General features: G+C 39.4%; 1 protein-coding gene across 4 annotated transcripts in view; it reads right to left on the reverse strand.

Annotated features, from left to right (window-relative positions):
- Window positions 1-27,051, reverse strand: part of lrfn5a (leucine rich repeat and fibronectin type III domain containing 5a) — a 108,689-nt gene that overhangs the window by 51,068 nt on the left and 30,570 nt on the right. For 2 of the 4 annotated variants that reach the window (XM_069717846.1, XM_069717844.1), the window contains 2 exons: window positions 13,400-13,451; window positions 5,908-6,020 (listed from right to left, as the gene is read on the reverse strand). The gene's annotated coding sequence lies outside the window, so the exon portion shown is untranslated. The remainder of the gene's footprint in view (window positions 1-5,907; window positions 6,021-13,399; window positions 13,452-27,051) is intronic. The other 2 variants (XM_069717845.1, XM_069717843.1) reach the window with 1 other exon arrangement.

Here is a 27,051-nt window from a genome sequence, read left to right on the forward strand (position 1 = left end):
CAGTTGGATTCAAATTTAACCTTTAAGCATTCAGTAGTCATTGAATTTCATAGTTCATCTGATAAAAATGTTGGCCTGTCAACGCTTCTATATTTTGACCTCATCAGTTTTTGAAACAATGTTTTACTTTTAGGACATCTGTAACATTTTGTTTATACTTTATATTTGCCTATTTTACATGTAACTTGATTTAGTTGAATTATTAAATCTGCATCAACATCCAAATGTTTGCTGTGGCAGACTGTATTTATGTAGCTGCCCACTGAGTTAAGTCTCAAAACCTTAATCTTAAATATTTGAGCAGGACTGAGCTCAATACACTAACATTTACCGTTTCCTTCTTATTGTAATTTGTAACAGACACAGGCACACACACACACACACACACACACACACACACACACACACACACACACACACACACACACACACACACACACACACACACACACACACACACACACACACACACACACACACACAGATAATTAAAGCCAGTGTCTGTGTCTCTAACCTCACTGTCTCTGTCCATTTTTGTCATCCATCAGTGGTTTCCAGCCAGGCTCTGGGCTTTTAGTATAAAATAAACAAGTATGGCTATCCTCACATCCTGTTTCACACACTCCATTTCCTGTGTCTGCCTATGGTGAGAGAACAACAGAAAGAAAGAGAGCATACGCAATCGTTTTAGAGAGAAAGTCAGAAATAACACGAGTGCGTGCGGTTTGACGAGGTAGTGATAGAGACAGAAATGCGCTTCCTATAAGAAAGATGACAAAATCCTGAGGGGCATTCTTTGTGAAAAACTAAGCATTTCAAAATCTCGTGAAGGAAAACTGATACAGCAGAAACAAGAGGGAACTCAGAAGCTTTGTCTCTTCGATTTTCAAGAAGGATACTTTGATCTGGGTCTTTAGCCCAACAAAATTGTATTCCACTTTTAATTATCTATGATCTATCTTTATGGGTGAAAACAGTGTGGGATAGCACCTGCCATTGTGGCTTTATCTTATTTGTTTCCAAACAAGTTCTAATCCTTTCATTTCCTAAGTAGCTTTAAATATAGTAAAGTTATCTTATTCCTCACTGTCTGAAATCAGCTCGTTCCAACTCTTTATTAAATCTATACAAAGCATTTTTTGATATTTGTTGAGTCATATCCGTTGATAACAGAATTATCATTTTATACTTGTGCACTGACTTTTCTGTCAAGGAGGCACATACATTACACATAAAATAAATTTAAAAAAAAACATGAAATTATGTTTTCTTTTTCGTGACAGCCAAACTAAAGGATCCCTGAACTTATTTGTGTAGTTTTGATCAGTCTTTCCATTTACTGACTTCTAACCGTTTGAGTGATCTCATGCAAAGCTAAACATATTCGTACATTATTAGTATATGCAGATTAGTAAATCTTGTTTAAATTCAGTTTACAGAGGCATTGATAATGTATTTCTTGCATTGCATTTGTACCGTTAGAGATATAATCTTTTACACAGGCCAAAGTGGTAGATTTTGTTAGTCAAGATTTATTTGAGTATGTCTGCTACAAGGATGCTGATATGTGCACTATAACAAAATACAGGACCAAGCATTAGTGGTGATGCTATCTATATTTATATATTCTGTTTTCTGTTTAAAGCTCTTTACACAACGAGGGGCGTGACAAATAAATGACACGAATATGTGAAATACCCGACAGCGAATATTTCCACATCAAAAGTATTAACACCTGCCGATGTGTGGATTTGCGACGGTTTCCAGTTTTCAAAAACAAAGTTCAAATAGTTTTGAGCCAGCTAATTCTTCAGATCAAATGATTGGTTAAAAATGGTGAAAACTGCACAGCTGGTAATAAGCTATTGAGATAATTCACTGTTGGAGGTAAACATACAATACTTTTTTTTTTTTTTTTTTTTTTAAACTTACAGAGGCTTTAACATGATGTATTGTAGTGTGCATCAGTCAGTCATGACACAGGCAGATAGACAGACAGGCACAGAGCCGATCTCAGACAGAAGGAGTTTAGTTTTGGAATAATTTGGGTCCAGACCTGATGACCTGCTCCATGAAAGTTGTGTGGAGTGGTCTGTAAATGCTTTGCATCCGTGCTTCAAGTGCTGCATCTGAATGCATATTAACCAAAGTGGGAACTCAGGATGTCACAATACCAGAAATCCATAATATGAATGGTTAATGCTTTTATTGGCACTGCAACAGCTCTGAAAAATAGACCTCCTTACAAAAATTAAGACGTTTTTATGGCCGTGCACTTGTTACAGTACAAGAAAAAAAAAACACTGGAGGACAGTGTCAGAATGAAACATAACTAAACCTGCTTGGCCAAGTGACCTATTAGGCTGTTTCCTTTATGGAGGAACAGCCCCCTGAAAGACATCCAAGATCAGGTAGGAAGTGTTGAGCATGACTAACAGCTGCACACAAAAGCAACAGACAGAAGGAGAGCGAGATGGGGAGAGCTGACTAACTTTAGGCTATGTGTCCTATGTATTTGCATTTCCTCTCATATATGAATGCTCTTCCTTTTTCTCCCTTTTGTCTCTCCTCTACCTTTTCACACCTATTACAGGTGAGGGAGGAGAGGGGGGGACACACACATGTAACCTGGCAAGATTATTACACACTATGAGGCTGCCAGAGGAGGAGGTAGGGAGGAGGTTAACGGAGGAGCGCTCGACACGGATGGAATATGATGATTAATAACAGAGAATGAGGAGAAAGGGAATATGTGATGGAGACTTGAGTGGAAAAATGAGGAGTCGGGACGGAATTGACAACAGTATTAATAAAAAGACAAGGGTTGTACATGAGAAGCACAAATGGCAGGAGCTTAAAGGAAAACATGGGAGAAAAGGGAAAATATAAATATTGGAGTAATAAAGAAGAAATCCGTTAACAAAAAAAAAAAAGACAAAAAGAGGAATGGAATAAAAGATTATAAAAAAAAGGGACAGGAAAATGTTCTTAAATGATTATCTTATAGGGCAATCTCTGAAGAAGGTGATGGAAAGGTCAAATCCATCCATCCATCCATCCATGTCAGTAGTGACAGGGACACTTTGACTTTGATCGGTTTTGCTGAGCAATCGAGGTCTTCAGCGCGTGCGCACACACACACACACACACACACACACACACACACACACACACACACACACACACACACACACACACACACACACACACACACACACACACACACACACACACACACACACACACACACACACAGCCATAAAGGTGATCCAGCTCTAAAAAGAGCATTAGTCCAAGTTGCTCTAAGATGCTGCAGGGTTGCCGGTTGAATTCCCCCACAGGCGTACGGGCCTCTGAGTGAACTCCAAAGCACTGGAAAGTGTGGCACTTTGTTCATTAAAAAGATAAAACAAACACTGGCTGCTGTTTGATTTCTCTCCCTGTCTCTCTCTCTGCATCTCTCACACTGCTGCTCTCCCTGAAGCTACGAGAGAAAGAAATAAATAAAAAGAAGAAAAAAAACATGCTGTATCTCTACATGTCTCTCACTCTCACTGCATCTGCACATTCACAGCGCTGGATGATTGACAGGCGCTGTGAAGAAAGATGAACCAGGTGAACTGAATGACAAAAGAATGCACATACAAAGCTATATATAGTTTAGCAGTGCACATACAGGACTATGTGCATGTGTTCCTGTTTGCATCCTCCTTTGTGTTTAACGACAGAACAGATTTAAAGGATAATTCCAAGGTTTCGATTTAAGGGTTTTATTTCAACCTGACATATTACTGCTGAACGATCTACAGCCAGCACATTAGTTTCGCAATTATATGTTGTTCTGCATGATTTAAAGCGCGACAATGGCCACAAATATACACTTGGTACAAATTACCTGCGATTATCCCCGAACCCCATTCAACGCCTTCACATGCACCAACCTGACGATGTGACAATTTTGCTGCAGCATTGTAAAAGGCATTCGTCTATTCTGAATCAAATCTGAGATAATAATACCACCAGAACATTAGTTCCTTACTTTGTAATAAGGCAACGTTCACAGCAAAACACGTGTTTCTCACTTTGTCTTGTCTGTACGTGCACATACTTGATGAATCACTTCCTGCCACACACTGTTTTCACCCTGAGAGTCTAATGAACAAAATGCTTCAGAATTTTGTAATCTTAGGTTTCCTAAAACTTGGGGTTAATTTTGAGGGGCAAACCAACTATTTTTCTTCCGTGCCATTTCACAATTCATTTGGCTTGTAGAATGTTGCAAAATAATCAAAATGGCCATCATCATTTTCTAGCATCCAAAGCAATGTAATAACAAGAAAGTCTAACAGTCAAAAATAATAAGAATAGCAGGAAAGTCTCACATTTAAGAAGCTGAAACTAGGAAACACTAGAACTCTTGCTTTAATACTTAAATTATTAATTTCATTATCAGTATAATATCAATAATTACTGATTATTGTTCTGTCTAATCTAGATACACAAATAAAGACAGATGCACCTTCAAATGTATCCCTCTCTTTCCTATCCCCACTTTCTCCTGCTTTCTCTTCCCCCTGCCTCTTTCTAGCTGAGTTCAGCAGTCAGCCACATCCCAGAGGGACATATTGGGGTTAGAAGTGTAGATCTAACAGCCAGCTGAAGGGAGGCAAATGGAAAGGAGGCTGGGGAAAACAGAGCTAGAGGGAGTGAGAGGGCACGGGGGAGAGGGATTCAGCAGCCAAATCTCAGGGGGTAAGGAGGTTATAGGTGGAAATCGAACAGAGGAAGCCTATATGAAGATGACAAGCCAACATATCTCAGCCTGAAAACATTAGCAGCCAGATACGAGATAATAAGAAGGGAAGGGAGAAAATGTGACTATTTGATAACCAAGGGGAAGAACAAATGTACCACTGGTTAAGATCACAGACGCTGCTGGTTTCCAAGGCAGAGTCTTGGTCAACAGCCTCGTTTCCACTGCACATTCACACTCATTTCAAATGCAGGGTTAAACTAATTTCCAAGGCGAAGTCATGGAGAACTAAACAACAGTTTTACGGGTTTCCACTACAAGGCCAAACAGAGCCAAAATGCCAACAGATTTTACACGAGATCTCCATTTCCACAAGGCCAAGCTAAGCTAACCTGGCATCCAAATGAATGATCCACACAGGCCGGTTGCTTTGACCCAGAACGAGCCAGCTTTCTGCTAACTGGGAAATGAGCCTATTCTGGCCTCCATTAAGTCTCTGTTTAGCACTTTTAATAGCATGTTTCTTTTATTTTTGGGGCAGGGTAAAGTCCTATTGGTGAATTTCACTTTATTGCTGAGATTGAGATGGAAAAGATTCACACCACTCTCGTATTTATATGCTAAATATTAAGTAGAGCCAGCGAGTGAATTGCATAGTTTAGCTTTGCTTTAAGAATAAATGCAGGGGGAAACAGTCAGCCTGGTTCCAAAGACAGTAAAATCTGCCTCAGAGCAACAGTTTATATCTACTGTATAAAAATAAATAAATAAAAATCAAAAGCAATTAATTTCCTAGTGTTTCCATGCTGGTGCAGTTTTTTTTTTTTGGTGCATTAACTTCCTGTAATACTACAAAACCTTTTCTTTAAACCTTTATTTTTACACTTTGTTTCAATAAGCAACCTTCAGAGGTGCTGAGATGTATATTTATTAATTGATTTTACCTTTGGACATAGCCAGGCTATGTTTCTACTTGTTTCCAGCCTTTGTGCTAAGCTAAGCTAATGGCCTGTTTGAAGCCAACCATCACATATTTAAAGGGTGGACATTAAAATGATATCAACTTACAACAAGAAAGCAAATAAGGATATATTTAAAACGTCAAGCTTTTCCCTTTGAAAAAATAGGCTTAACTCTGAAGAAAATTGTCTTACCTTCAAAGATGTAAAAGCGGATAACACTCTTGCTTCAGGATTCACATGTTACCACGGCTACAACATCATGGATGAGGGTGCAGGTCCAAAATCTTCTGTCGGGTTTTTACTCACTACAGGACAAAGACAGAAGAACAAAAAAAATGGTATTCAGTATTAAAAACAAATACACAATTCAACAAAGAAAAGAACAACAAACACATTCGAGACTGTTTTGGTTAATTCAACACCACATTTTCATCACTTGTAAAAAAAATGTGGTTATGATGACAACTTGTTTTAAAATGCGGCTGAACCGCAGAGCAGTAAATGTGTACAGGTGCAGCGACTGTGTTCAAAAACAGCTTCATTATCATAAACTGCTTGGCTGCCCTTTAACTGAGAACTAAAGTGCTGAAACTGTGCGCCATTGAACCAAGTGGTCCCATAGACTGATCCTCCCGCACAGGAAATCAGGCCTCACATGCTGTTGCTATTGGATATCAATGACTTGAACAATCCTGACCATTGATCCAATGATATCCCTCCTCCTTCCTTCCTCCCCTCCTCTTTGTAATATACTATTTTCCCACTTGGATTTTCCTCATCTCTTTCCTCGTCCACGCTTCGCTTCTTCCCTCAATCCATCCCTTCCTCCCTCCCTCTTGCTTTTCAGCTTTCCTCCTTCAAAGGATAGAGGACACGGCTGAAACAAAGGCTGCTTCTATACCAGCTGAGCCAGCAGGACGGAGGGAAGGAGGGGAGGAGGGGAGGAGGAGAGGAGGTGGAGGTGGGGGGGGGATCCAAACCATGCAAGGCGGAAAAGAATGAGGGCAAAGAGTAAGGTGGAAGGGAAGGGTGAGAAGGACATGGCTAAAGGGAAAATGAAGTCAAAAGAGAGGATGAGGGGGGAGGTAAGACAAAAGACAGAGAAAGGTGGATGTATGTGAAAGTGAAAAGGAGAAGGATGGAAGGAGATAAAGATAGACGCAGAGGAGAGTTTAGAAATCACTCACATCAATAGAGGGCTGGTGTCTAGTATCAGTACACAAACACATCAGAGTCGCACAAACACATGCACTCCATTTTATCACATGCAGAGTATCTACCTTTGCCAATACTTCCCATTGAATTACAATCACAGGTTTGACTGACTCAACACATTTTATGTATTTATCATCGAGATCTAAGTGGACATAAAAGAAAAGATTTTAAACCTTTAAATAGAGGACAACATTTTTGGACTTTAAAATGTCTTTAAATAGAAATGATAACATGACCTGGATGATAGATAGGGGGTTTGATTTTTCAGTTCTGCGTTCTCAGTATAACCTTGAAAAAGCAAAGGAGCCAACTAAAAACTAAAACGGTGATAAAAGAGCATATTTGTCAGCAAATCTGCCAGAAGTAACAAAAGTGATTGACTGGTGTTAATAAGCACAGCCACACCCTCTGCTGCATGCAACGGCTTGAGCTTTAGGGGGGAGCAGGCACATGCAGTCTTTACTGTCTATTCAGCAATCTTATGGTGTTCATTTTTTTTTTTTTTTTTTTGTTAATGCATCGTTGCTAAACAAAACAAATTGCTACATGAGCAATTTAATGAATTAATCCTGGTCTGTTCCCTCCTCTAGAAATATTAGGAACCTTTAAAGGCCTGAAAATAACCCTGAAGGAAACAAACCAGGACCACAAAGTGGAACCTGTTCCACTAATTTGCTTAAACAGCAGAATCCTGTTCACGGCTATTGTGTGACTCCACACCAAACTTTGTTGCTGCAGTTTATGAGGCAACAGACAAATAAAAGCCACCAATTGAATCTAACCGAATCTGCTTTACCTGGCCAAGCTGAATCCTTTCCACCCTGGAGGTCCCTGTACCGAGACCAGGCTGCAAATTGTTATTAAAATGCAACTTGATGCCGTGTTATTTAGGACACGTTCAACAGCATCAGGAAGTAAAAGTGTTATTTTTTGCTTTTGTTTTTATTTTATTTTTATTTTATTTTTTTATCTCATTCCCACCTGGTGATGTAAACAACAAGAATTATTGTATTTCAAAATTCTCCCAAATGTTTTTATTTTCATAGAGCCCAAGAATATTCATGTTGGCCTCATAGTTGTGCTGGTGGACATGTAAAAAGCCCCACATCTTTCCTTTAAAGTTACACTAGACAGCAATATCACACAAACTGCAGGTCAATGGTTATTTTCTTACATATTTGCAGTGTGAAAAGACAACCGGTGCAGCCTAATGAGCTTGCATCTCCAGAGTGAGCCTACACCACCTACTCTGATTTAGACTGGACTTTATGTGTCTTTTAATTAGGCCTGGGTACGTAGGGTGAAATGCCAAAGTCCTTTTAGTCAGCATTGGATCCCCATGTTGATGAAAGCTGAATGTGAAAGAAGAATCCCAATCTATCCACAGAAAATAGTCTCCTCAAAATAATTACTTTCAATTATTCAATATCTTATGTAACTGCAAACTTGGAAAAGCTATAACTAGGCTGAATCAATGCAGGAAGTCTTCTGAATTTACAGCGTGTTTATTCTTTACTTTAGAGTTCACAGCATGGACAGAATAGAGAGGCATCACAAACATCACAGATATCTTGCAGCCACAGCCAGGACGTTTAAACCAGCCAATCACTGTAACATCATGTCAGTCACAAGTGTGGAGAAAAAAAAAGATGAAACTCTGCAGTATTTTACAATAATCACATTGACTCTGATTGATTAGGGTATAAAGTATTATGGTTGATTAGCACAGTCATTTTACAGTAAAGTGCTTTCCAGTGACGAACATGAGAGCTCATAGCGGTGACTCAACATGTTAAATAAAACTTAGAGCTACTATTGTTTGGTGGAGTCTTTATTATCAATTTCCCAACAAATCTACATGCCCTTATCTATTATATACTGTATTTAAAAACATGTTTGTTCCTCCTACTTTTCTCTGCTGTTACATACACCCATTACAGACACAAGGGGGTAATAACATTTAAAAATGTTGATAATATTGGCCTAGACAAAGAATACAATTAAAATTAAAGAGACATGGCCGAGGTTTCTGTTCAAATATGACGCCCACAAACAAAATCCCAATGTCACTGCATCTTAAATAAGTATTGAATGTTTTTGCAGATGTCTTCACAAACACAAAGCGGAACTCTTACAGTGAGTTTTGTTGTGCTATATTTTAACCCCAGATGGGAATGCTTGGCTTATCACCTTGTTTTCCATTTCAGGGGGAATAAGTAGTGTCGCTTGTAATATACATAAATTAGCATTATCAATACCATAATCTATTTGCTTTAACAGGTAAATCTGCAACAAACAGTTGTACTGAGGCAGCCACAACTGAACCCTTTACACACTTTTTGATATCAGATGCAGCCTTAACTCAGTACAGGGACCTTCTCTTTTTAACCAAAAGGCAATTACATTTACAGGTGTCCCCTTAACCTATCACTTACAGACTATCAGTAGACAATATAATCTACAGATTTTTTCTTCACGCCTCACATGATGCTACAATCTACCAATGTTCCCCAAAAGCTTTGTGTGCTATCGGTTGATGCTAGTCAGCTGCTCACAGAGATCCCTACAGTCCAGTTACCGTTAGCCTGGATGGAGCCATGGTATCAAAAGTTGGTAATGAGTGACATTTTTTAACACTAAACAGTATAATTTTTTTTTTTTTTAAATCGATCTGTGCCATAAAAGTATTGAAGATCGGTACCTAGCCCTTGATGCATGCACGTACACGTCACGGAAGTGGTGTCCTTATGGCAGCTTGTTTGGTGTGTGTACAGCTGCATAGATGTGAAAGTGCCACGCATAAATGTGAGTAACGCTTGACCGAGTCCATAGATAGAGCCCATTGCCAGCCAGCCAGCAAGTCACTCTTCTGAATTATTGAAACAGGTCAGTAAGCAGGAGAAGAACAGTGTCTGTAAGTCTGTGTTAGCAATTGTCTGTCTGTGTACAGTGCTGCACTGCAGATCCACAGCTTAAGCTTTATGTTCTGTTCAGACGCTGGATAGAGGGAATACAGGGCTTCGCCTTCTATTCACTCCTTAGCTCATAAACATACATTTTTGTACATATTTAAATGATGGAAACAGAGGATTAGGTTCGTCTCAAATAGCTGAACTAACTGAATACAGAGATCCATCAGAAAGAAATCACCTAACAAAAATCGAAAGGAACCTGAAATGACTTAATGGAGATATTTATGGTAACAGTCCCACTAAATTTGCTAGAAGCTTCAGCGCAGTTACGCTCTCTTCTGTCTTGGTGGTTTTTCTTCCTTTTAATCAAAATAGCGGCCAAAATAAGTAGTGTAGCAGAATAAATACCAAGGGCGGCCAATGTTCTTAGATTAGATAGATATAAAGAACGCAGACAAAGCTTCTGATCTGTGCTGCTGTGATATTTAACGCACCAGTGGAACAGATGCGCAAACATGTTGTTGGACATTTTTTTTGTCTTTGAATCAAGAAAAAAAGGAAATATTTTTTTTTATTGTAATAATTAAAACATTCTTGGAATTTCATTTGGATCCATTGGTTAAAACCGAAAATGACACAATAAAAAAATACTGTACGACAATGCTTTTGGGGAAAACTACATCAAACAATAATTAAGACATCTGCTGCATCTCAGATATTCACTGAGATTCTATAAATAGGAAATCTGATGCATTGTACTAATTTGCACATATGTCCTCAATAGTCATACACATAAATATAATCATTAAAGAGAAACAGTGAAGCACAGAGTCCAGGAAGGTTGGTACATTTTATACAAGTATTGTATGAAAACATTTGCACAGTGCAGAATCTGCATAATTTGAATGAACTGCTGTTGTTTGTCTAACGGCATTTGTAGTTTCATTACTCTTGGCCTGCGAGCTATCATTATACTTCCACAATAAAGATGCTAATTGTTTTCTTTGCATTTTATATGCTGTCCTCGCTTCTTCCGTTCTCCAATTTACACCTGTTTTCGTTGTTGGCGACCACCGCCGTTCCCCCCTCGGTGACGATACAGACCATCCTGACTCAGTTTATCTTACAAACGCACAATGTTATCTTTGCAGAGGTGCATACAATGAACTGGAAGATGAGTAAGTCCAATTAGAGCAGTGTTATCTTTGAGTGAAACCCACTCAGTAGTAATAGAGCACAGTATGGATGCTCCCACACATTTACACGCATTAACTCCTCCAGTCACTCAGGAAGCTGGCGGTGCACTACTACAGGGAGCAGTTATATAACCGAGGTGTGGTCAGTCACTAGCGGTTACACAACTCAGCGTGCATGAGAGTGCACTCTGGCAAGCGAGTGTAACGTGTCTCACTTTCACCAGCTGTGAAACTAGATTCAGGGCAAACCACATGCCCATGGAAGAAACGCTCACGCCGACATCAAACACAATGGCATCGGTGCAGACAACACAACAAACAGCAGCTGCAGCTCGGTTCAAATGCATCCAGTGACCGGGAAAAGTCCTGATTTACATAATGTTAGACTACAAATGAGGGCTTTGAAAACTGATACCAACATTGAAGGACTTGACCTGGACTTGGCAACAGCTATTATCTCTAGCCTCTCAGTACCAACCTTTGAATTTTAATTTTACTGACAATTTTACGAATTCCTGCAGTGAACTGACAAAACAAATTGGCAAGGCCTTATTATGTCCCTTAAAACTTTATGACGTACAAGGTTTACAACTAGCAAAGAATGTTTTCATTTATAAATGAATTATTTAGTTTATGAAATGACACGTCCTGCTTTATTTGTCTGACCTTCAAAGAGACAGATTCTGCACCTGTGCTAGAAGCTTTGAGACTGAAATACATATTTTAAAGAATATCAAACCACTGAAAAACCTTATTCTGACCAAACATGGTCCTGAATGAATCAAAGGATCACAAATATGAATATCACTGCGGATCTAGTGTACCTTGGAGACGTAGAGGTGTGGCTCGGTGGTGGGGCTAGGTTAAAGGTCAGGATTGCCAAAGTCGTACTATGAATGCCTGAAGAACATTTCATGAAAATCCATCTGAAAGTTGAAATATTTCATCAAAAACCAACAATAACGATGTCAGTCAGAGGCATTCATCCTCTGGGAATCGTGAATGTCTGTGCATAAATTCACAGCAATCCATCTGATAATTGTTGAGATATTCCTGTCTGGACAAGAAGTCTGTACAGGTCCACCCAATTCTGAAGAATCCAAGTCGGACCAAGTCTTCTCAGTAGCATTTGTAGTATCGTGTTCTTCTGCTGCAGGTTTTGGATCTGTGTAAATATGTCGAGTATCTGAATGGCATGGACCCAAGTATGCGCAGTATCATATTTTTTTCATTTCTAATAACTTTTAGGAAGAAGAGGTTTAATGATCTTCAGCTATGTTCAGATCACTTCCTTCATTTTTGGAAAATTCTTGTATGCATATTTGGCTCTATAGGATTTTCCACAGGACTGTTTCGAAATTGACTTCTCGTCCGAACTCTAGTGGGACTTCTAATCTGGTCCAAAATGACATTAGTCTGGACAAACGTGTCCCAACCAGCCGGCCTGCTATGTTTCCAGTTGAGTCTGTTCAAAAGCATTTAGATCCAGCAAACAAGAGCCGTGACTCCCATCTCATTTTTAATTTTTCCCAGCCTCACATCATACATCTATTTTAAATCCCACAGCTCAATGTGAAAAGGTAAAAACATGAGATGACCACATACATCTGTGTGTGTGTGTGTGTGTGTGTGTGTGTGTGTGTGTGTGTGTGTGTGTGTGTGTGTGTGTGTGTGTGTGTGTGTGTGTGTGTGTGTGTGTGTGTGTGTGTGTGTGTGTGTGTGTGTGTGTGTGTTTAGGGAGGCTCTCTCCAGCTGGACCATCCTTCATCTCTGCATCTGTCATTCTTCACCACCTCACCCCTCCATCTCTGTGACTGCCACCCACTCCACCCTCACTCTGTCTCTCCCGCTCTCTCTGCCTATCCTTGGACCCATCCATCTCTGCCCACAGACTCCCTCTCTACCCATCATCCCTCAGTCTATCTGCTGCTATCCACCCCCTCGGCTGTGCTGTCATCGTGTAAACCCAAAGTATCTTGGAAGAAACACGATCAGACCTTTCTTTGCAATGTATGCGTCAAGATTTAAAGAAAAAAACAAAACCTACACAGCTGTCAGATTTCGTTTACCAACCTTATTCTTACATATATTGCAATTTTTTTTTTAATAATAATCTTGTCAATACATTAAATTCATTTGACTGCAGGGGGAAATAATTGGGGGTGCTGTGGGGGCTGCTGATGTTTGACAGGTTTCCAGTCCATCTCAGGATTGGTGACGTGAGATAGATCACAAATCAACTTCAGCAGCATGTCTCAGACTGTGGGAGGATGCAGGTATGTGGACACACTCCCTTAAAATGTGACACAGTGGTTTGCAGGATTAGACCTTAAGTGAAGAGTAAAAGCTAAGAGGCCATACCTGCTCATAAACAGTGCTAACAGCATCAGCTGGTCCATTTCACCTTCAGAGTCTGCACAGAAAGACGAACACAGAGGCTGAGAATGAAAGAATAGAAGCAGGGCAAAGAAAGTGGGCACTCAACTCTTAAAAGTTTAGTATCACTCCTGCAGAGATGCACATTCAACACACACACACACACACACACACACACACACACACACACACACACACACACACACACACACACACACACACACACACACACACACACACACACACAGTAAAGTTGCCCTGAGAGCAAGCAGGGTTTTCTCTAAAATCCCATTGCTAGCGACTTAAGCTACTTAAGCTCTTTCACACTAACAAAGGCAGCAAAAAAGAAAAAGCACAGTTTTCCAGGATGTAGCGCGCAGCAACACATGGAAGACACAAACAGCCCGGTCCTGGTCCTACAGCTCGGGATATTACTTGACCTTGTTAAATATTACTTCCTCATCCACTGTGAGACTGCAACAGATAGAGGTGAGCAAGTGGAGCTGCAACAGGAGCAGAGTAGAAGATAAACTGATACGGTAGCCGCGAGGCAAAACACGTCTTTTCTCTGGTGGAAAACTGCAACAGAATTGAGGAAGTCGAGCTGCAACAGCTGCAGAGTAGCGGTTGCGTGTGTCTGGAGGTCGGAAGTGAAGAGGAACTGCTGCAGGAGTCCCAAGTACAAAAGCCATTTCACTGGGTGTGGCGATGCTGGAAATAGGACTGTGGTGTGAAGGGTTGCTGGGTGTTGTGTCCACAGCTGGCAGTGTGGGGGTTTACGTAGTCTTTTGGCCTTGAGTTTGCGTGGCTCATGCAGCTGTTTTTCCTGATTCAAATTTTCTAGCAAATGACTACATTGTTAGTTCACTGTGGATATATTGTACTATACTTTTTTTTCAAATGTGCATTACTTCTTTTCATTTCATGTCATTGACCACTGCTGCTTTTCTGGAATCAGGTCACAGTGGTAGCAGTCTAAGCAAAGTTACCCAGGTGTCCTGATTCCTGGGGGATCCTTATGTTGTCCCTGACCAGAAGAGTCATATGATCCCTTCAGAGTAGTCTGGTTCTACCCCATGTTTTCCTAGCATTTGGAGATACATTAAACACCTCCCTAGGGACGCACTCATGTGGCATCCTGATCAGATGCCCAAACTACCTCAGCCGAGGACACTATAACTCCTTCACCTGGGCCAGAAACTCACTTCCTGCCATTGCATCCCTTCAAGAAAAAGAAAAAGGTGGACCAACACTTTCAAGCAAATGAAAGCCTCTGTCTGTTGTATCTCTGAGAAGCACCTCCCTCACTGATATTTTAAAGAGTTGTCAAGGTTCAGTTTGCTGGTGCAGAATCAAACAGAGCACAGACAGACTTATCACTGTGGCATCACTTCAGCAGCTGTTGTGCACAAGAAGATTCCTTGCGCACTGCAGAAAAGGTTCAAGAATTGGTGATTATGTGGGTCAGAGGAGGGTGCAGCCTTTAAAAACTGTATGTGGTGGCAGCACTATATTAACATAACCCACAGCTGTTGCTAAGTAACTAGTAAATCACTATCAGACGACTTTTCCACATCTATATCATCACTCTCATCATGATGGTGTGGGAATTGTCACTGCGGACTGTATGCTGTAAACACAATTAACGTGCACTCATTAAATTGGGATGGTTTACTGATGGAGTTTCAATGAATTATGCAGATCATTTCAAAGTAATTTAAATTAAATACTTGATTTTCCTTGAAGTATTGCTGGCTTAAGGTAAATATTTGTAAGTTATGTATTAGCTACTGTGTACTTGGTTTTAAGAAAAATAGTAATCTTATAATGCTGAAGGTTCCCATCACTAGTGGAATCCATTAAATGCACTTTCTATCTTGAGGGTAAAAAAAATAATAAAATATATATATATATATATCCTCCGCATGTTAAGGTATCTTAAATGTAATAATCATCTGGCTGGAGGAGATGCAGAGTGCATTCAGAGATGCTCCATAGCACACAATGACCACAATAATCTACAATAAAGCTGCATGGTAGATCAATACTCATGACTCATCAATTTCTCAGCCAAATGCTGAGACGTCAGGTTTTTAAAACTCATTCTCCAATACTTACTCATTCTTTTGGATCAATAAATTCTTACTCGACAGAATTACAAGACTTTAATTGGTTACATCGCTTTCACACCAGATTTAAATATCTGTGCGGATTATTTGCATGTGTTGATTTCATAGTTGCAGAAGATTTCCATATGCACAGAAAAGGGATTTAACCGATGTAAACTCTCAGATACACATCTCACAGCAGCACGGAGGACAAGAACGCACACGTGTCTCAGGGTCAGTTCCAGATTCACCACCTCATAAAGAGCCCGGCCCGGACACAAAAGACAGATACGAGATTTCTTTATGAACCTTTTGAACATACTGCTGCTCATCACTGAAAAAGCTTGATCATATCGCTTCATGAGTCAATCTGTTTATATTGTAAAGTGCGCTGTGCAACATGGAAGCAAGTGATGGTCAAAAAGATGGCAGTACAATAGATACAGAGTCTGACTAACAGTTATTTTCACCATCGATTAATCTATAGATTTTTTTTTTCCTCAACTGACTGTTTAATCTAAGACAAGAAAAATGTTAAACTTGGACTGTCACAAAGTGATGTCTTGAAAACACTCAATTATATTCGGTTCAAAATGATACACAACACAGAACATCAGTGACTGTTCACATTTGAGAAGCTGGAACCAGAGACTCCTGAACATTTTTGCCAAATTAAATATCTTACAGAACTAATACAAGTATATATATCAAAATAATTAGGGAGATCTAGCCAGTTATCTGCATAGTATTTGGCCGTTTTAGAATAGATGATCATTTAATTTTGTATTAAATTAGCTTTCACGTGTCAAAAACTCTGAAAGATGTTGCTCTAGGTTAGTTTTTAGGTATCACACAGTGTCTCTATTATTAGACTAGAGCGGAAACAATCAATTGATCGACGAGTTCACAAAATAATGATAAAATGCCTCTTTTCTCAAATGGCCTTCGTGTCAGGGTTTACATGAGATGCTGGAAACAGTTCTTTAGAGATTCGGCTCCATGTTGACATGGTTGCATCACATCTTTTCTGACTATTTGTCAGCTGCACATTCAAGCTGTGAATCTCTCAATTCTGCCACATCCCAAAGGCGTTCCACTGGATTCAGATTTGGTGACCAGAGAGGTTGTTGAAGTCCACTGATCTCACCGTCAGGTTCATGAAACTGGGTTGAAACACCATTTGATTTGGTGAATTATCGTGCAGGAAGCAGCCATTGAAAAATGAAAAAACTGTAGCCGTAAAGAAAGTGCAACAATCAGCAGCAGTACTCAGATCAGCTGTGGCATTTAAAGCATGAGTGACTGGTATTTAGGGTCTAAAAGTGTGCCAATAAAACATGTTCTGCAGCATTACACAACTAACAGCCACCTGGACTATTAAAGCAACACAGGTTGGGTTCATAAATGAATGCTGTTGATGCAAACTGCTGTCCATCTAAGTATCTTATTTTGGAAATTTGGAAAAATAGGCCCCAGAAATGGATTTTAGACAGATTTTTCAACGATAACAGTCCATGCATTTAATATACAACCTGCTTATTATTGAATGTATGTCAAATTAAAAAAATATATATATATTTAACTCTGAAAAAAATTATTTGTCAGGATTTAATAATTACATGCACAGAACCATCCCCACTAACACAAAATAAATTTGAATTATACTTTTATCTTACAGTTTTTTTTTTCCCCTGCAGAACAATTATGCCTCTTCTCTTTCAGAGCGTGACTTTTAACTGATCTTTGAATTGCTGCAGACTCATGTTAAGCATGGATGAATCAGAACAGCACTTGCAGCCAGCAAATTTAGTGCGGTCACAACCGAAGTTCTTTTACTGGGTAGTGTGGGAACGTAACGGCAACTCAGGTTATGCTGGCAGCAACATTACCTTCTCTGAAACAGTGATGCCAGACAGCCAACCAGCCAGCGTGGCAGACAGCTGTTTAGTATTTTCAGTTTACTCACCAAGTCAACACAAGCTTAATCTCCCAGAGTGAAATCAAGTTATATTTATTTATTTAATTTGGGATTCATGCCTTTTTGATTTCATGAAACAGGTGTTCCAGGAATGCATACATGTAATCCACTCAGAATAATACTGTTATTTGTTCCAGACTGTTAAATCTATTGAGCTGCATTTCCAATGATATATCAGACTGAATACATTGTGACAGGCCCACCAAACAGATGGTTAGCCCACAAAAAAAAAAAAAAAAAAGAAGAGACAGGAATAAGACGGAGCCGATGGACGGTGGAAAGTAGAAGTGTAGAACCATTTTTTCAGGCAGTGTACAGATGTTTGCATACAGAGAGATTAAGTTCTGTAACAGAAGACAGTTTGTGGTTGAGAATAAATATAGTTAAAGTGTAAATTGCATTTCCCCGCACTTATCCAAATATCTTTCGTGCTTAATCCTGATAGGTAAACAGGTGTGGATTAATTTAACTAGTATAGTATAACTAGATACTAATACAACAGGCTTGCCTGCAGACGATGCAATGTTTGTGTAAATCTGGATGTAATAGTAGGAGAAAGAAAAGGTAGAACTTTAAAAGAAATGTTGGAAATATTACATAATGTTTTTAGCGAATGCTAGCTAAGGTGAAGCTAGAAGCAAAACAGAGAAAATGTGTCCAAAGTTGCACAGAAAACAAAGACGTCACCTACTCTTACATCAATAGGTCCAAATTTTAGATTATTTTTCTTACTAGCAACCGGGAAAATAAATATATATATATTTTTAATTGAATAAACAACTTTAGGCGTGAATACCAGCATGGGATGACATTTATAAGAGCTTGTGGCAAAAAAACATACACAAATTAATAATTTGTCTGATTTCCTGTTTACTTCATGGACTCTGGGAAAACAACTTTTCATCTTGAAAAAGTGTAAAAACATAATAATCTTTCCTATTTAACAAACTATTGTTAATGAATGTTTAATTTATTTTAGCTCTTGGTGATCAAACGTAAGTCTGGCTCCAACTACTGAGATACAGAAGGACTGGATTTGGACCAAAACTGATTCCTGAAAACCTTGAAAAGGCCACAAATAGTTGGAGAAGAAAGATGGAGAAGACAGTTCGCCACGGAGACACAAATGCCTTTGATCTGGAGCCCCATGAAACTGGCCGGCCAGACTTACACAAGCACACACACGGTGGACGTATGGCTGTGTGTATTCTGCATAATTATGTATCTCACTACAAAATGTGAGTGGACTTCAAAGGACATCAGACGAGTACACACACACACACACACACACACACACACACACACACACACACACACACACACACACACACACACACACACACACACACACACACACCACAAAACACGGCAGCAGAATATATTCTGGCCTATTTCTCAAAAGAATGTAAGTGTGTGAGTGTGTGCGTGCGTGCGTGCGTGTGTGCGTGTGTGTGTGCGCGTGTGTGTGCGCGTGTGTGTGTGTGAATCTGGGATAGAAGTCATGTCCGCATTGCATCTTTGACCAAAGAGTACAAATAGTTTTCAGAGATGAAGAGTTGGTGCAGCAGATATCAGAGAGAGATAAGCTACATGGCCCCAGATTATCGATATCCGTGTCATAGTATAAATTGCCAAGACTGTTTACAAACTAAGTATGTATCTTAAACTTGGGACACGAAGAGTAGACTGGAATAGACTTTGCATACACATTTTCTCCAGCTTGCATTGCTTGTTGGAGGTTTATCATCATGGACATCTGAATAAATATCCAGTACACATTTGGCAATTACTAGACTATAACAGTCCCGTTGCTAGGCAACCACTCCTATCCCATGAGTATAGTGTGAAATGTTGTGTTTTCCATAAGTAAGGCAGAAATGGACAAAAAGGAAAATAAGCAGATGGTAAAAAAAATAAATAAAGAAAATGTACGTAATGTCCTGTCGGGAAAATAAAGGAGCGTAAATTCTTCAAACAGACACTCACTAAATTAGAATTGAAGACTTCATATTTGGAACAATGTAACAGGCATTTTCTGACATGTTATCGATGTGGCAGTAATGGCACCCAGTCTACAAGCCACTGACATAATCATCATATCCTCTTAGGAAATAATTTTCCAGACATTCAAACCAGCTGCCTTCAGATTACATTTGTAACAGAGGCTTTCTTTCTTCAATTGTCATAGCAGGTATCTGAAAAACTGGAACTAACTTGGCCATTCTGAGGTCTTCTAATTATGGAAAATGAGTTTTTCTCTCTTTGTCAGTCCTTAACTCACTTTCGCACACCTAAAGGTGGGGGTAATCACTGCAGGGCCATTTCTGGGAAGCTGTAAAATACATGTGAAGATTAAATAAAGGTTGATAATCGCTACTGTTATTTCACACGTGTCTCATTTCTATCTATTGCTGACATATTTTTTGAGGGCATTGTATGCTTTTCATACTCAAATTTTGATGCAAATACTTGTGTACACTTGTGACAGAGTAGTTACACATTGTGGAATTGTCACTTTAACTTAATGTGGGCTCTTATTCCACAAATGGCAACATGTTCCCAGACAACAACATCAGTTGTCCAATAGAAACGATTTCTACACATAATGTGTTTTTGATTGCCGATATTAACCAACAGTTGAGCAGTCTATTGCCATCATATCGACTCATTATTTCCATTTTACCTCAATCCACAAGCAGCCAACCAGATCTGCGAGTTATTGGGCATCAGTTGGAAATGTTGTTGTACACACAGACCATTGAAAAATACTTAAATATGGGGCCAGAAATCCATTCCAAACAATCCAATACTCACAAGTCTCATTTGCGGTTTAAGTGCTTCTTCGCACACTTTTGCATCTTGACTATTAAACCAGCAGTTCCAAACATACTGAAAACACTGAGAGAAATAAATCCAACCCAGAATTTTCGCATTTAGTCATAATCATTTTGACACGTTTGAGATTCGTGAACATTTGTGTAAAGAGGGAGATCAATATGTCTTTGTTCAAAAAGTAAAGGAGCAGCTTATGTAAGTTGTGCTTTGATGTGGCATTTCCTCATCTGTTTATGGTGCTATATGCTGTGAAATCAGTGGCATGTTCAGCCTGAGTAGGCAGCTTCTAAACTAATTAACGTCCATATGTAGCGCATTTGGTTATTTATGCTAAATTCCTGTGTGTCAAGAGGGAGACACAAACATTGCAGCTATATGTTCTGAGTCAGTGCGTCCCTGCAAAAGCTTTTGAAATTAATAGAATGAAATAAATGCAGAAAAGTGTCTTATTATATCTGAGCGACCTCCGGTTTATGTTTATCGCATATCAGTACTAGCGCACTATAAAATCAGTTACACTTACTGTATACAGAGCAGGTAAGTGTCAAAATGTTTTTTTTTTTTTTTTTTTTGGTCCAAAGCCTCTTAAGGTTCACTGGTTAGTGTACATAATACACACTTTCACTATGGCTGGCCCCAGTGGATCTGAACCCACTGAACCAGCAGTGTTAGCGCCCTTCCCCGGAGCAGCTTACAGTACGCTTATTTATACATAATGCATACACAGGTCCCCACATAGACACTGAGAGACATCTACACACTTGTATATATGGTAAACAGTATGTGCGGTTTATAATTGCATCATGTACATGTATAATTTTATGTAATTCATGTGTGTGGGAAAGCGCAAAATTGCTGATGTTACGGATGGATGCAGCTGCACTAAATGAAAGGTTTCACTTGCTCAGTGGTAAAACCAGCATACATGTCTCTTTTCAACATAACGGCATACACAGTAAAAGATCTTCTCAGTACAAAGGTCTAGTTATTATCTTCAGACCTTTTCAAGTGCATCTTGTGCTTCATTCGTTGAAAACCGTGAGGTACCAGCTTCTGAAGCCATCCTACCTATTATCTTGTGTCTGAGGTGAACGGATTTTGCTGCAGCACTAAGCTGCTTTAACAGTCGATACCATTTCACTGACCTGATATTTGTTTGTCTTGCCTGTGACCCACCTTTAAGCCCCCTACCCACCATGCCTTTTATAAACCTCGGAGTGACGCATTTTCTGACCAATTACTCTTTAATCCTTGTACAAATATTACATAATAATACAGGCCCACACTACCTATATGTATATTACACAAGATCATGATTGAAACACCCACCATCTGGTTACCATGATGTTAGTGACCCTCTATGACTAACAGCTAACCTGTTTTTCACCCAAACTATTGCATGCAATCACTATCTAGCCTTGTGTGTGTGACTTGTCTTGGTATGAGCCAATAAAAAAAATACAGCACAAAATCACAGTCCTTTTACTGAATTGCATGTGAAATGCACGTTTACCAGAACATATAGAATGTATTCTGTTCATCCTGAAAACAATGTGATGGATTATTCTTTTAAAAAGCAGCCATCCAAAGGGTTCTTTAAATTGACATGTGCCCTTGTGGCAAGTATTAGTGTGTCCTTCTGTGAAGTTGTACACAATTTAGATCTCTAATCCTTCATAAACAGATCCTCTCCCCCCAAAAAATAATAAAGCTACCATTCTCAAAAATACACTAACTACCAAAACAACGTCCAGTGCTGGAGCTCGGCTTAGAATGAAAACAACTAAAATCCATTACAGTGTTTTGTTTTACAAGGATGGATCAAAATGTTCTAAGAATGTAGAGCAGCTTCATGACGTGCATTAAGAAGTGAGAAGCTATAACTCAACAAGTTAGTCGTTTGATCAACATCAGCACCTGATGTTTTTTGCTACCACTGGGATGTACGCATTTGAGATGTCATCATGAACCTAAAACTGAAAAAAGTCACGGGGAGATACATCCAGTGAGTATAGGTGGTGGGGAGCTACCATTGTGTTGTTGCAGGCAAGACACTTGCAAGTTTTTAGCGTGCTGTAAGTGGACACATTGTTATGTTGGAGAACCAAAGTGCCATCGTGCCACAGTCCATGTTGTTTACATCGAATGTTTTCCCTCAGAAGCCTCAGATCATCACAGTAGAACTTGGTGTTGACAGTCTGACCCTGGGAGAAAAAAATCACAGCGCACAACCCCACGAATGTCGAAGGAACCCACCTGGTTGCATTCCTGAGCTGATGCACCTTTTTTCTGTCTTATAGAGTAACGTTCTTCCCCTCGTTAAATGCAAATACCGCTCAAAACACCCCACCCGGCTCGTTAACCTTATTGCAATAGGTTTTCTGACGTATTTCAGGGATTTTTGATGTCCCGAGTTTGACATAAATGTTTATGTGCACTCTCTGCTCAAGTCCACGATGACATCTCACATGCAAACATACCAAAGTTCACAAAAACTTGTGGAACTTAATTGCTGATGTTGTAACTTAGCGTACATACTCACTAAGTTTAAAGCTTCCTTATTCTCCATGCATGTCATGGTGCTGTGCTCAGAGTAGTCTCTGAACTTTTTAACATCTCTTACTAGTTCTTACGATCCAGAAACTATCCTGCTCTGTAGAACAGCAGTTCTGTATTGGTTGAAGCACTTCTGTGTCCGATGTCTTTCTCTTGTAAAAATGTACTTTGACCAAACTGGTTGTGTTATATTGGGTTTGGCAGAGCTGGGCTGTCTGCCAGACAGTGATGTAATTATATTGTTAACAGTCATTTTGTCAGGCACTGTGAGCTATCCGCAGGTCGCAGCCTTTACCTCTCTCACTTTCGGAGATGACATTACATTTGCTCTACCTCGCTCCGGCTCTCTCGGTCCCGCTCTGTCATCAAAGCGGACACTGAAGTCTTGTGAGGGTGACAGTGACTGCGCCTCCGTTTAAAAGGCATTCAACTTGTAACGTTCACTGCTGTCCTCTCTATTTGTGTATCTCTTTGTCCCGGTAACATTAAATTTGCCTCCACCTTTAGGTCACCGTTGTCAGTTAGATATATATTTTTTTTTATCTCTGAGATGCAACACTTGCTAACCTTTCTCTTTTTCTTCTGTAGTGTGATAACAGCAGTTCCTCCCTGTCAAACTGATGGCGACCCATTGAACAGTACATCTAATTACCTTCTAATTATAACCACATTTCTATTGTGTACCGTTTATGAATCACTCTCTTTTACACACAAGTTGTTTCTGACATTATCAATGAACAACCTCCATCTGTAAACTGCAAGCTATATGCAATCAAGACGACATCTAAAAAATAACAAAAGAAACCAATTAAATTACAAATACTCTTCAGTTAACCTATATTGAGTAATAATAAATGGCCAGGCACAGATCTAGAAACAAAGAAGAAGCAATCACGCCTTTCAGATTGCCACGCAGTCGTAGGTCAAACAGAGGAAAACAAATAAGTGGTAATCGATATTTTTGACAAGTCAGGCTTATGTGTGCAGGAGTATGCAGTTTGGACAGTCAGACAATAATACATGCAGAAATATCACCATAACTCAACATTAAACCCCATAAGGAAAAAAATGAGAACAAAGACTCCCATGTCGGGACGTTGCGAGAAGTCAATGTCCGAATTCCCAAAATATGATTTGTTTTTTCTAGTCACAGAGGCTAACGTCAGCATGTCTGGCCTTACGTAGCAATAGTTCATGATGTGAGCGTGGTGTTGCACATTAGGTTAGTAAGCTACCATCATTACAGTACTGTATGTCCATTTATGATGTTCAGCTTGTTGGGTAAAGATTATGTTTAAAGATATTAATTTGTTTGACTATTTGTGGTCTCACATTTGGTATGGAGAATCATACAATGTCAATGGTATTGCTATTGACAACCAAATTTCTGGCATTTTTGTAGCCACTTTGGGTCAGCACAAAGGGAAGTACAGTGGATGTTTGGAGCTGAAAACAGCTGAAAATGCTGATGAAAGAGATGAAAGTGAACCACAACAGTGAAGTCACAGACCTGAAAACTAGTGATGTCAAAAGAAAGGCTAAACCTTTGTCGAACTGAGGGGAAATACGTTGCACAATCTCTCATTTACAAAAATATTCAGGCTCTCAACTCAATTCTTTCGATAAGCCCCTTTGGCAGCAGTTACAGGTCTGAGTATTCTTGGGTAAAGTCTCTAAAAGCTTTGAACACCTGGATTTGGGCAGTTTATCCATTCTTCCAGGCAGATCCACTAAAGCTCCGTCGAATTGGATGGAAACTATCTGTGAAGGGCCATCTTCATGCTTCTCCACTGATGTTTTGTTGGGTTTAAGTCTGGGTTTTGGCTGGGCCAATCAAGGCTGTCAGTGACTTGTCCTGAAGCCACTCCAGCTCTATCTTGGCTGTTGTGTCATTGAAATTACAGAGAGGTGATTTTTCATCCCCAGTCACAGGTCTGCTCTCTTGAGCATTTCTTTCTTTGAGTATCTCTTTGTACTTGGTTGCATTTACCTTCCCTTCAATTTAGACCACTCTTCCTGTCCCTACCATAAACAGGCACTGACATGGCATAATGATACCAATTCCATGTTTAACTGTAGGGTATCATCCAGTGGATGAGCAGTGCCTGCTCTTCAACAGGCAGATTGCTTGGAAGTCTGCCCAAAGAGAGCTTTTTGACTCATCAGATGATTGAATCTTTTTCCTTTTTCCATGCTCTCAGAGTTAAAATTCAGTTTGGTGAACTCTAAGTGGGCTGTCAGAGGTCTTTTACTCAGAGTGACTTCCGTCTAGCTATTTCTACAGCAAAGGCCTGATTGATGGAGTACTGCCGAGACGGTTGTCCTTTCAACAGCTTACATACACAGGTAAGAGCCTACGTCTTTCTGTACAATCCATTCAATCATGGATGTGAGGTGTCCTCACAAGAGGACTGCAGTCGAGTTTCAGACACATCTCAAGAATAACAAAAAAGCTACCGGAATGCATCTGGCAACAAACTACAAGCTGTGAATAGTTATGTAAATGACAGGTCAATTTGCAATACATTTCTTTGTCGTTATAGGTCAGTGAAATAAGATTGATGGAAAATTCCAGTTTTAAGGGGTCTGAATAGTTTCTAAAGCAACTGTTGGTCGCTGTGATGCTAAAATGTTGTCCATGAAAAAAGGCAGCAAAGAAAAGACATTTGTAAGGTTTGGAAGTGTTCACATCTGATTCTATAACCACACCAGTGATGCTGAGTGAATTTACAAAATATGCATTAGAGGTTTTCCTTTTCTGAAGCACGGCTCGGTATATTCAACCGCTCCTCTGGTAAGATGTGGATTCAGAGATGAAAACATAAAATGCAGTCGTTATTCTCACCAGGTTTATCTCAGCGTAACAGTCAAAGGTATAAGCCACTGTGACATCCTTCAGAGCAGCAGGTTTTTTTATCATTAGGATTTGGAAATCCCAATTTGGTGTTCCGTTATCGTTGCCTTCATATTTTTTCTGATTTGTCAAAGTAGCTTCAATGTAAACTGCAAAATCCCTCACTGGTAACAAAATGCTTTCTTTTTAAAATAGGTCGTCATGTTCCTGTTTTTTTTTCAAATGCCCTTTAGGATTCGTGTGACTAAAAACACATCGTTAAGTATTCAATGTGACATTTTTTTAGTAAGATATTACAGCTGTTGCTCTGCTGACCTTTCGGCCTGTCTCTCACCATGCATTCACACTCAGCATAAACATCATTCAACCACAGGCCTTAATTCTATTAATTGAAAAATAAAGTAAATGAGTATGACTTCTATTCTCTGTGCTTTTTGTATATTTGCTCCCACCATGTGAGGTGTTTTTACCCACAGAATGAACACACACACACACACACACACACACACACACACACACACACACACACACACACACACACACACACACACACCCAGTCCCATTGCATCTTCAAACCCAGTAGATACAAACTCCGAGTGTAATCTCATTTTAGACAATGTTGTGCAGAAATATTTGCACCATAATTGCCTGGTATTTAATAATCTCTCCAGAGTAATTATGTCCTACATGAACACAAATTCACACAAATATACGCCCACTTATAGCTCAAAAATATTCTCATATTCTCTCAGAATCACACAGTAAAGAGTGTACGCAACATAAACATGTTCCTCAGTAATGCACTTTTTCTCATATACAGTTGCTGTCTTTTTGAAACATCTACTCATTCCATTTTTTTTCTTTCTATAATTTTACTACAATGTAGAACAAAACTGAAGACTTAAAACCTACAAAATAACAGGTATTGAATTATGTTCTAAACAGGATAATTTAATTTGAAAAAAGCCAACAGTTTGACTTGATAAACACTTTGTTCATCAACTGTTGGGGAGAGATGATGTGAATCAGGCCTTCATGGTGGAACTGCTGCAAAGAAACCACGACCGATGTTGGACCAAATATAAGAAGGTAACTTCTTCAGCCAATGAACACAAGAAATGGACATTAGATGACAGAAATGTGTACCTAAACCAAAATGGTTTGGGATGAGTTGGACTGCAGAGTAAAGGAAAAGAAGCCAACAAGGGCTCAGAATATAAGTGGGAACTCTTTCAAGACTTCAAGAGCAGCATTTCAGCTGACTCATGAAAATATCATCAAAGTAAACCAGGTAAGAGGTTTACAG

The sequence above is a fragment of the Brachyistius frenatus genome, unplaced genomic scaffold, assembly GCF_029030835.1.
Source record: "Brachyistius frenatus isolate BFR_SWC_R1_liver_20210118 unplaced genomic scaffold, ASM2903083v1 Contig_182, whole genome shotgun sequence".
NCBI lineage: Eukaryota > Metazoa > Chordata > Actinopteri > Embiotocidae > Brachyistius > Brachyistius frenatus.